The 11,794-nt window shown below is 36.9% G+C and overlaps 1 protein-coding gene across 6 annotated transcripts in view; it reads left to right on the forward strand.

The window, feature by feature from the left end:
* Nucleotides 1–2,846: 2,846 nt before the first annotated feature.
* The window catches only part of LOC129779428 (putative uncharacterized protein DDB_G0279653), a 202,902-nt gene continuing 193,954 nt past the window's right edge, over nt 2,847–11,794 (forward strand). For 3 of the 6 annotated variants that reach the window (XM_055786898.1, XM_055786901.1, XM_055786902.1), the window contains exon 1: nt 2,847–3,294. The gene's annotated coding sequence lies outside the window, so the exon portion shown is untranslated. The remainder of the gene's footprint in view (nt 3,295–11,794) is intronic. The other 3 variants (XM_055786904.1, XM_055786905.1, XM_055786903.1) reach the window with 3 other exon arrangements.

Consider the following 11,794-nt stretch of genomic DNA (forward strand, 5'->3'; position numbering starts at 1 on the left):
AAAATAAAACATGCAAAATGCATACTCTAGTTGCAAATCATGACTATGTACCAAAATTGTATAAAAATGCCAAAATAATGATAATCTTTATATAGACACACAGTTGCATGTTAACCCTTTGGGGCCGTATTCAATTCGGATATGGGTGCCATACTGGTTGGAATTATTTTTCCTTGAAAGAGCAGTGAAGCATAATTTGTATGACAATGAAATATAAACAATATTTATTTTCAATTCGCTGTGAACTTTAGAAATGTATCTACTGAATAATGTGTTTTAAAATGCTGTTTTATATAGAAAAAATATATTTTAAAACTCTCGTTCGTGTGCCATCTTTCGAAACAGTCCCTCAAAATGAGGTCCTGGTTTTTGACTATAGTTCTGCATCGTAAAAATGGTTTTTTTTTGCTGAGAACGGACATACGAACGCGAAGATTTAATTTTTTACTTGCATTACCTTTTCCAAAAATGTACACTTTCGCGAGGAATTGAAATTCGAGCAATTTGAAAAAAAAATTTTTTTTTTTTAAATGTCGCTTCTTTACAAAATTAACAAAAAATTTCGCACAAATTACAACAAGTTTATAATTCGTAGGCCATCCTTAGTTTCCAATCGATCCAAACAACGTATTCGGCCAAGCTACGGCAAGTGGAAATTTGAATCTCGCTCCACGCAGAGGTAGCTGCTCGTTTGAGTTCAACATAACTCACATACTGCCCATTCTTCGGAAGTTCTATCCTTCTATTCTACGTGCGATCAATCTACATAAGTTATCGATTGGGGTTGGAACTGGTAAAAAAGCAGGGTAGTCCAGAATCGAAGCCCCAGTCCTATAAACCATGTAAAGGACTTTTGTCTTTTTTGAAATAGCACGGTGGTTTCGATGCAAAAACGGCAGCAAATGATTCAGGAATACTTCCTTAACTCCTATTGACATTCTTTGTTTTAAAGAGGTTTTAAACTTTTCAGTTTATACGCCTCTAAACCCTTGAACTCCTAACTTTTTATTCGTGTGAGTGGATAAGTCATTTGAAACAGTCCATTCTGATAAACAAAATCTAACATGAAATATATTTGAAATGGAACAAGGGTGCAATCGAGGTGTTTACTTGGTAATTTTTAATTAAAAAAATATTCAGGAATGTCCACGTGGACAACAGGAGGAGGGGTCTGGTCGATGTCCACGCTCGTCCACGAAGGGGGAGGGGGAGTCTAAAATCGTGCTTTTTGTGTCCACGTGGTATGTGGACGTTTTAGACGATTTAGCTCAACTCCCATTCGCTTTGATCCCCTTATTACCCGAATCACTCCAATCTCTCCCAGGTTCCTCCACATTCACCGGTTCCTAATTTACCTTTGACTCCGGCACTGGTACCAGTTCCTCTTCAGCTGATCCCGCTCCTAGCTCGTGTGGATCAGTTGCATCTGTTGGTAAAAACTTTAAATGCGCAGTACCTCTGTTGTACACCATCCCAGATGAACTTGAGCAGATCGTTGCGGCCATTCCCTTTTTCTAAACAACAACGAATTCTTTCGAATTCCGAACTTGTTCTTCTACCTCATTTGCTTCGCCAAAGCCGCATTTTCGATCTCTATGCTTGCTACTCGCAGAGTATAACGACTTCCCTCCTCCTCCTCTACCATAACACGATCCCGCACTGCCTCATCAGAACTAGTTACAGAAGAAAGAGTAGGCAGTTTTGTATAGTTTGAAACCAGTCTCCTAGTTGCATGAACTTTCATTATTTCGCCCTCCATTAAAATTCATGTTTCCCGCCTCTTACTGTAGAAATATCTATATTGGTTTTCCAGCCACTCAATTTCACGTTTCCAGCCCCTAGCTCTTCTCTTATGTTCGCCTCATAGCTCCACTATTTCCCTTTTCCAGCTGTTTCCAGTTTCCAGTAGAAACTTTCATCATTTTTGGCTCATCATTCTAAACCTTACCGCAATAGAAACATCTCATCACACCAGACCTCCTAGCTACGGTTATAATTCTAAGCCCTAACCTACTACAATGTTTTCAACACACCGGTCACCTTTGCCACGGCAATCATTCTAGGCACTTCCGCACTAGAATCTTTTTTACGCACCGGGCCCCCTAGACAGGGTCATCATTCTGGGCCCTCCCGCACTAGAATCTTTTCAACAAACTTGGCCCCCTAGACACGGTCATTCCCACAGTCGTCATCTCTCTTCCTTGAATCAAGGTTCTTTGAATCATCCAGGTACATTCATTTCAAAGGTTGAGGTTATTCATATACAAGGTGCGCTTTATTATATTATAGAACCCTACACAGGTCTGTCTAATTAGCTGGATGTCCAATTAGAGGCGAATCACTGCACATCTTCAATATAACCTAAGCACAGTGCAAGAAATTCGACACTAAATTCACTAACTTTAAAACTAAATTTTAACACTAAATAATAGAAGATAGATAGATAGATAGATAGAAGCTAATTTATTCAACTTCATGCTGCACGTAAGATTCACATCATCGCAACATGCTTAGTTTTAATTACGTTTAGGTTCAATAGTTTCTGCCGAGAAGTTCGTTTCAAGAACCCAAGAGAAAGTGGTTGGGTGTAATGAATAGTGCATCTGGATCCTCATCCGATGTATGTTTAACGACGTTAAATAAAATTAAAGTTCGTACCTAAATAGACGGCAAATAATTGAAGGTTTCCGCAATTAAATTTTGTTTCGAATGACGATATACTTTTCTTTCAGTGTATAAGCTTGAAAAATAGTGTAAATATACACAATAATAATTGCAATTTGAAATTCGTGTGTAGGCGACTAGAGATGCTGTCATCGATCCGTCGTGACAAACGTCACAGTGAACCACAAAGTGTGTAGAGTTGCGAGTCGTTCGGTCGCCAGCGGTCCGTTGTGCAAGGAATATGAAGAAGCGTGCATATACTCTGTAATCGAATATAAACAGTTCGTGCGTGCGAGTTTTACCTCCAGCGGAAGTGAGTGTGATGTGACCGCATCTGGCCGAGATACGTACGAGTTGACGCCCTGTATTGCGTTTTTGCGATCTGGACTTTCTGACCAGCTCCGTCAAATTGGATAGTGTCTTCCTTTAATCTTCTTTCTCTTGGAATCGCATCGTGTTTTCTTCGTGAGATCAAATTTGAGATGTGTGATGATTACCACCACTACCAGTGGCGAAGAGATTTCTGTGCATGAACGTGAGAGCCGATTGTGTGTGTGTTTTGATATAGGAAGTCAAATGAAATCCAGTGCGAGTAGAAATGCTGCAGTGATGCAAGACGTGTTGTGCAAGGTGAGTGTCTAAATCGTTCTTTTAGTTAAATTTGGAATTAAATACCAATACGTAATATTTATTTTTAGACATCACATAACATTGTTTACATTTTGTACAGATTAGTTATTGAATTATTCTGTTAACCATGTTGATTGGTATCTTGAGTGAGACCATTTCAGTGCAACCAGCTACGTTTGATTACTGTGTTTGCATCTGATGTTTCTTTTGAACTGGTTTCGAATATTGATTATAATTGCCGTCAATGATTGGAAATATACATTATATAGAAATGAAAACATCGATGTGTTAATGTTGGATGTAATTTAGAATTTTGTAGAAACCCTTTTCTATTGTCTACTGGAATGCTCTGCCGGTTTGTTAAAATGAAACAGAATATTTTCATATTTTAATGAAATTTGATTGATTGCTAAAATTTCCATAATTATCGTTTCTGAAAGGACATTTGTAAAAATGTACCGGAATGTTTTGTCTGGTTTTGGAATGCGAGAAAATATTTTTTTTCATTTAATAATCACATAACAATTATTTATAAATTCAGTTTTAGATAGAATTAGAAAAAATATTACTTCGTTTTCTATACTCTACCATGTGCTCATTTAATAACCATAAGTCTTTGACTACACTTCAGTGTCTGATTTGAAGCTAATATTGTTTTGCAGATAGTTTTTGCATCAAAGTTGAAAAATAAAACGCAAATGTTTCAAATTAAGCACTAGAGAATACTCATATACAGGGTGGACTGGATTATATATAGTCTCGGATTTCTTTTCACTGTACATAACTGAATCCTGCATATAATCGGGTCAAAAAAAAATTCTATTTGTTTTTTATGCATATTATGATTCGTTCTTTTTCAAATGCAAGAAGAATTTTATTTTTGATTCATCCCCTTAATGTCAGAAAACACAATTCTCACAAGAAAAAAAAATTATCCAGAATCTCACAGGGGGTGACGGTCATAATTGATAAATAAATCCTTCTATATTCGTATTGCGTTAGAATTTGCACAATGACAGAGTTATAGAACTTTTTTTTTGTTTCGGACTCTGTTGCCTCAAACTGGGTCTACATTAAAAAGTATATTGCGGAAAACGATTCTGTTGATTCCATTTGATGGATTAGAAAATTTAGTACAGGATATAGTAGCGGAACATCTGACATTTCGGAAGTGAAATCTTAAAAGTTAGTCATTTTTAATGTGTTTAATTTAATCAATTTCATCCTAAAAAACTCATTAAACTTGATTGATTATATCAATTAAATTAAATAAATTAGCTCTCTAACCGCTCTACAATTTGATCTTCTAAATCTTCTAAACTTCTATCTTTGTAAATTTCGCTGCAATATCGATATAAACAATTCCTGGTGAAAATTCAAGCAAAATCTTAAAAATCGCGATTTTTACTTCATTATACATATAATAGCCACCTTAATTACACTTTGACGTTTGAAGGTTACGTTTTTGCTCGAAATAAGTCATATTTGAAGTTTAAAAAAATTCAAACAGTGTGTAATCAATTCCAAAATAGTATATACACTGTGATTCGAAAATAGAATGGAATACATTTCGCGTATGACATAATGCAGGTTTTAACTATAGTTGATTGCAACACAAATATTTTTTGCATATTTTTCCTGTATTTTCAATGTTTAAAAAATCTTTATTTTATGTTTCTTTTTTTTATCACAGTGCAATACCAAATGAAATCGAACTAAAAGTGCAGATTTTAAAAACTTGTATTTTTGATTCGAACGAATGTTTGTATTCCGTTTGGTAGAGTTTCCCACAGCATTTGGAATTTTTTTAACTCAAGTGTAACTTTTAAAAAGGGCGTATCGTTTTTAGTATGAGAAATCTTTAATAATTTATATCTCAAAAACTATGAGTCGCACGGAAATAGTGTCTTGGAAAGAGTTATACAGTATTGATGTTAAAACGTGAAAAATATATACACTGAGAAAAAAATGGTACTCTTTTTATTTCATTTACAAAAAAAAACTTTAATTTGCAATATCTAAAATACATATTTTTTGATTATATAATATATACAGGGAAACTTCGATATAACGTACCCTCGATATAACGTCACTCGATATAACGTACACATTTCCAAAGTGTAAAGGAAATTTTTTTTCAATATTTTTTTTCTGATAGAACAATGGAATATTTGTATTGTAATGCTAAAACAAGTTTTGTACCTTCAATCAATCCCGAAATACAGCTGGTTTTGTAATTCCGGATTCTAAACGAATCAAGTTTTAATCAACAGTACGAAGGGAAACATCATGAGAAAAGCTGGCTTCGTCTTCTGATTGAAGTTATTCATTAACTTTACTAAAACAGCAAAACAATAATGTATTATAGACTACGTTTGTGAGTACTTTATTATGCTTCGATATAACGTACAATTCGATACAACGTACAATTTTGAAAGTGAAATGTACGTTATATCGAAGTTTACCTGTATATTTTATATATAAATTATATAAAATGGAAATCATGTACAAAATTTTAAAAATGGGTACAAGATGGTAAAATATTTTTTTTGACAAACTTTGTGAAACATCGAATTTTTATGAAATTTTGAAACATCGATTTTTTTTTCCCCCAAAATATATTTTTTATTAAGGCACATGTGGCGTTAGCCTGACGGGGCCGGGAGTCCAATATTTTGAAAATTTTTGTCTTACAACTATGTTAGTAATATGTAACCGATTACTCGCGGTTGGCTCGAGGTTAGTATTACAAGTGTTCTCATAATTGGTATGTTGCAGTCTTCGATGCTCTGTACGTGTGCCCGACACGGGATACTTCCTATTAGGATGCAGCTGACCATTAATCAGCAACGCCCCCCTAGTCTGTACCCCATATCTAGCGTGGTGCGTCTTTCTCGACTCGAGGAATCCAGGATAGAATGGTCACTAGCCGGCGCAATCATCAGCTCGTGTAGAGTTGTCATGAGCGGTACAACCTTTGGCTCTTGTTAAATGATCAGTGGACTGCACAACCTTCGGCCCGTGCATCTGTAAAGAGTGTGTGTATGTATTGCCGCGACTAAGTAAAAGTTTATCGATCGGATAGGAGGGATATGAAACGGGGACACAACGAAGGAAGCATCATTAAACGTTGACATCGGCGTTCCTGAGGAACAGGTATAGATGAAGCAGAAGATCAGGATCACGGCTACCTAAGATATCCCGGACGGGGATCTCCGATTGTCTGCCTTGTGCTCTCAGTGCTCTAGAGAGCTGAGAGCGAGCAGTATGGAACCGGATACACGACCAGACAACATGCTCGATGTCGTGGTAGCCATCGCCACAATAACAAAGATTGTTTGCTGCGAGCCCAATGCGATAGAGATGCGCGTTTAGGTTGTAGTGATTGGACATAAGCCGAGATATTACGCGAATGAAATCACAACCTACATTCAATCCCTTGAACCATGCACTCGTCGAGACCTTAGGGATAATCGTGTGTAACCAACGACCGAACTCATCTTCACTCCACATGCGCTGCCAACTAACGAGTGTGTCCTGACGAGGAATATGAAAAAATTCATTATAGGCAATTTGCCTTTCAAAAAGTGTGCCTTCTAAAGCGCCCACCTTAGCTAGCGAGTCCGCTTTCTCATTCCCCGGAATCGAGCAATGAGAGGGAACCCATGCTAAGGTAATCTTGAATAATTTTTCGACCAAAACACTCAATAGATGTCTTATTCTTGTTAGGAAATAAGATGAGCGTTTATCAACTTTCATTGAGCGGATTGCCTCTATTGAGCTGAGACTGTCTGAAAAAATAAAATAATGGTCGATGGGCAGTGTTTCAATGATCCCTAGAGCATAGTATATCGCACCCATTTCTGCGATATACACGGAACAAGGTTCTTTGAGTTTGAAAGAGGCACTGTAATTTTCATTGAAGATGCCGAAGCCAGTGGACCCGTTTATGTATGAACCGTCAGTAAAGAACATTTTATCAGATCCAACTTTCCCATATTTTTCCGAAAATATCGACGGAATAACATTGGAGCGTAGATGATCTGGTATTCCATGGATTTTTTGTCGCATGGACAGATCAAAAATGACAGAGGAATTGCAAAAGTATGGGAAGCAAACTTGGTTGGAGATGCCTGGTGAAGGGTGCACGTCGTGGGTAAGGTACTCATGGTATAAAGACATAAAACTTGACTGAGGAGTCAGTTGTAGTAGATTTTCGAAGTTATCAATCACCAATGGATTCATGATCTTGCAACGGATGAGAAATCTGTAGGATAATTCTGTGAACCGAAGAGTAAGCGGGGGTACTCCTGCCAAAACTTCGAGACTCATCGTATGTGTCGAATGCAAACACCCCATGGCTATACGCAAGCAACGATATTGTATTCTCTCCAGCTTGAGAATATGAATCCTAGCAGCTGATCGGAAGCAAAAACTGCCATATTCTAGCACTGACAATATCGTTGTTTTGTACAACTGAATGAGGTCTCCTGGATGGGCACCCCACCATGTTCCGGTTATTGTTTGGAGAAAATTTATTCTTTGCTGGCATTTCTGTTTCAAATACGCAATGTGTCTCCCCCAGGTACACTTAGAATCAAAATATACACCCAGGTATTTGAAAAACATAGAGTGTTGGATCGTTTTGCCGGATAGGTGAAGCTGGAATTGGGTGGGTTCGTGCTTCGTAAACTTCGAATTTTTGTATGTTAAAAATCATTTTTAGATACCAATTATGAATCCTGAAGTGATTCAGAACAAAAAAGCTCTTTATCAATCTCCTTCTAAATGCAGCCATTCTCAAGATTTAAAAACAATATTGCTAAGTTATTGTCTTTTTCAAATTAATTTTTTTATATTTATATATCTATTTTTCAATTTAAAAAAAAAAATCATATAAAATAGAAGTCATGTAGAAAATTGAAAAAATGAGTCCAGGATGGTAAAACTATTTTTGACGAACTTTGTGGAACATCCAATTTTTATAAATTTTTGAAACTTGGAATTTTTGAATGTTAACAATCATTTTTAGATACAAATTATGAATCCTGATGTGATTTAAAACAACAACAAAATCGTGGGGTTGTGTCCGAGACACGACCGCTTTAGACGTAGGACTACGCAATTTTTTTTTTTAATTTGTTGGTTTATCACTTCGGATATTATTTGCGAATACGTCGAAATTTCATGAATAACTCTTTAGTAAAAAGTTCCGAAGACCCTGAAAAGGTTTAATGGCTTGCGTGGTTTTGTAGAATCATTTCGAGTAGCAACGATTCTTCCTTTCCTTTGCGAGAAGAATACACTAATTGGCCATATTTCGCAATTTGTTTCTTCATATCAATGCACGCAATGCATTGAGTATTAAGTATTTAAGCTTCAAACACGCGTCTAACAGATACACCCAGTTGCAGTGATAAATAAAAAAATTACAGGAGGTTGTGCCCAAGATACGACCGCATTGTTGACGTAGAACTACGCTGTTATTTTATATAAGTCGCTTGTTTATACCTTCGGATATTATTCTATAATGCTGTGAAATTTTAGAAACAACTGCTTAGTAGAATAATCTCTGAAATTATTTTTTCATTGTAGAATCAGTTGACGATAATTAATTGATTATTCATTCTTGCCCTCGCAAAACAATCTTATGTCGCAATTTATTTCATGTCAATGCATTGAAAATTTACCTCGAAGGCTATTCCGGTGGTCTTTTTCGAAATTGACATAGACTCGGCTACAGTCGATTATATACATGTTTCAGCAGCACCATTATTCCATATCTCATAACTACATCAATATATCTTTGGCACCGCATGTAAACAACAACAATGACAACACAAACTAAGCGTAAACCAAGCGCCAAACAAGCGTTCACCATAATATGCATACAGAGCCATACATTGGTGGCTTGAAACTACTAGCAATATAAACATTTCTCATCATTTTGCGCTATTCTCAAAAGAAACGCTTCTGTTAATATTACTGGCCTCGAAAAGAGTTACATTACTTTCTCATGCTCGAGAGAAGCGCAGCTGTCACCCTTAGTGGAGGAAGTTTTGCTACTGGCAAGCAAAACCTAATCACATACAAAATTCCAGAACATTTACTTTCTTGATGACTAAACAAGAGAAATAAACTCTTTTTGTTAATAACAACCTCGAAAACAGCAATGCTTCATTATGATCAATATTAGCGCAAATGCAATCCTAGTTGAAGGCAGTTTTGCGACTGGCACGTGAACCCAAATAACTTATAACATTGCAGTAAGACATTCAAGCTGCTTGGTATTCCCAAATAATTTTTTGGTGCACAACCTTAACGTCTGCTTCGCCATAACGTCAGTTTAATGTATGATGCATTCTCAAAGGCACCAACGAAGCCCTTATGAAGACGGAAAATAAACAATGTTAACTGCTTGGAAAAAGACTGAATTATGCCACACAGCTTGTACTCTGCTGTAACACCCATCGATGAATTCGCTGATGAGTTTGTCAAGAGCGATCGCCTTCACCACCAGCGGGGGGAGCTTGATTTTGGTTGCTGCCTGGGCGTTTACATTTTCGACCGACGCGCCGAAATCGTCTACTTCGCTGTTGTTCGGTGCGGTGTCCCATTCGCGAAGGCTCGGTTCAGTGCGAGCGCTTTTCACTGCACCAACACCGCGTGCATCATTAGATGACGCTTACCTCGTAATTTTATTGCCCCTGGCAATGAGTTCGTTTTTTGCAGGGCTCGAGCCTGCCTTCCTCTTCTTCTTGCTCATCGCACACTACGCGAAGCGTCCAATTCATGACGCGGAAAGAAGAATACACGATACGAGTAACGCGAAAAACGAACAGAAAAACCAAACGACGATTTCCAAGTTGGATTACCACTGGTGGGGTCCAATCCTAGATCGAAGCGCAGCGAAAGCAAAGTGAACTGGATTACTCAACAGTCCGATGCCGAATGAAAGTTTGCCTCAGCGAGATCCACTGTTTATACTCTAGGCAAGTATTCCCCTTCATTCTTTTTCTTTTCCTTTTTTCACGGAGACTTTAAATCCTACGATTTCCCCTCCGTTGGTCGTCGATAAGTTGCTCGTTATTGATAGCTCTATTCGGGAAAGCACTCAAATGGACAGAACAAATGTATAGGGAAATAGAAACACTTAATGTTTTCATGAATTTTAACCATTTACTAACCTGGGGATTCTAATGTATGGCATATTAAACAAATCTTACGGAATTTCCGATTCGTTTAGTATGTAAATCGCCAAAATCCGTTCGCGGCAAAAAATAGTTATTAACGTTAACTTTATTTCATAAAAACGTGACCTGTTTTCTGATTTGACACCCTTAATGAAAGACGTAGTTCTACGTCAAAACATCGAAACACACTTCATGTGAAATATTCGTTAGCGTTCACAGCTCGAGGGGAAACATGAAACATAAAACGAGCAGAATAAACGGCCTTTGTTGTTTCGGACACAGAAAGATTCTGAGAACTTTCCTCAGAGGAGATGCAATACATATACGCTAGCGACAGCTTACATTATATGCAAGGGTGTTCGTTTACTTCGTTTACTTCGCAAATATTCTCTTTTCGCTATCCCCCTTCGTTGTTTCTATTCTAGCGGCTGCATAAGTTGCCCGTTATTGACAGCTCTGTTCGGGAAAGCACACAAATGGACAGAACAAATGTATGGGGAAATGGGAATGCTTCCAATTTTCATCAATTTAAACCATATACAGACGAGTACTCGTTTCGAAATGCGCAATGCCACCCCTGTTTCCTGATTTGGCACCCTTAATGTAAGACGTAGTCCTACGTCAAAAAACTTTTCATCAATCTCCTTCTAAATGAAGCCATTCTCGAGATATTTAAAATAATATTTCTAATTTATTGTCTTTTTTATAGTAAATAGGCTTTTTTAATATGTTTTCGTGTTATACCACAATGTCCATGAAATTTTATGAATTTGCTTATAATTTTCAATAGCTTTTCCAAATACATCATTATGGTAAAATTATATGTTTAGGAGCTACGCGTTTTTCTGGAAACCTTGTTTTCATTCACTTGGCGATACATTTATTTCTAGATTTATAGGTCTGATTTGAAATTTGCTGCACTACGCGTAGCGTAGTGGTTTCGATTTTACGTGAGCATATTAAATTATGGGTTTTACCATTACGCTATGCGATAGCAGGATACGTATTCTATCCAAATTTCAGCCAAACCGGAGTTTCCAAAGAGTTTCCGAAATAAATGTTTCACCAGTTCTTCAATAGACAATATTTTAGTTTTTCATTTTTTTTGCATGTTATTTGATATGTTAATCTCAATCTCGTTGAGAAGGCGAAGTTCTCTAGTGCTATTTAAGAATATTAACACATCACTACTGTGTAATACGCAGTCGTTTCAGCGGAATATATTTTCATGTAACATATTAAATAACATATGAGTATCAAAATGGTATCTAAATTGAGCGATATTCAAATAACAATTCAAATGACAC

This window comes from Toxorhynchites rutilus, chromosome 3 (assembly GCF_029784135.1).
Source record: "Toxorhynchites rutilus septentrionalis strain SRP chromosome 3, ASM2978413v1, whole genome shotgun sequence".
In the NCBI taxonomy this organism is placed as follows: domain Eukaryota; kingdom Metazoa; phylum Arthropoda; class Insecta; order Diptera; family Culicidae; genus Toxorhynchites; species Toxorhynchites rutilus.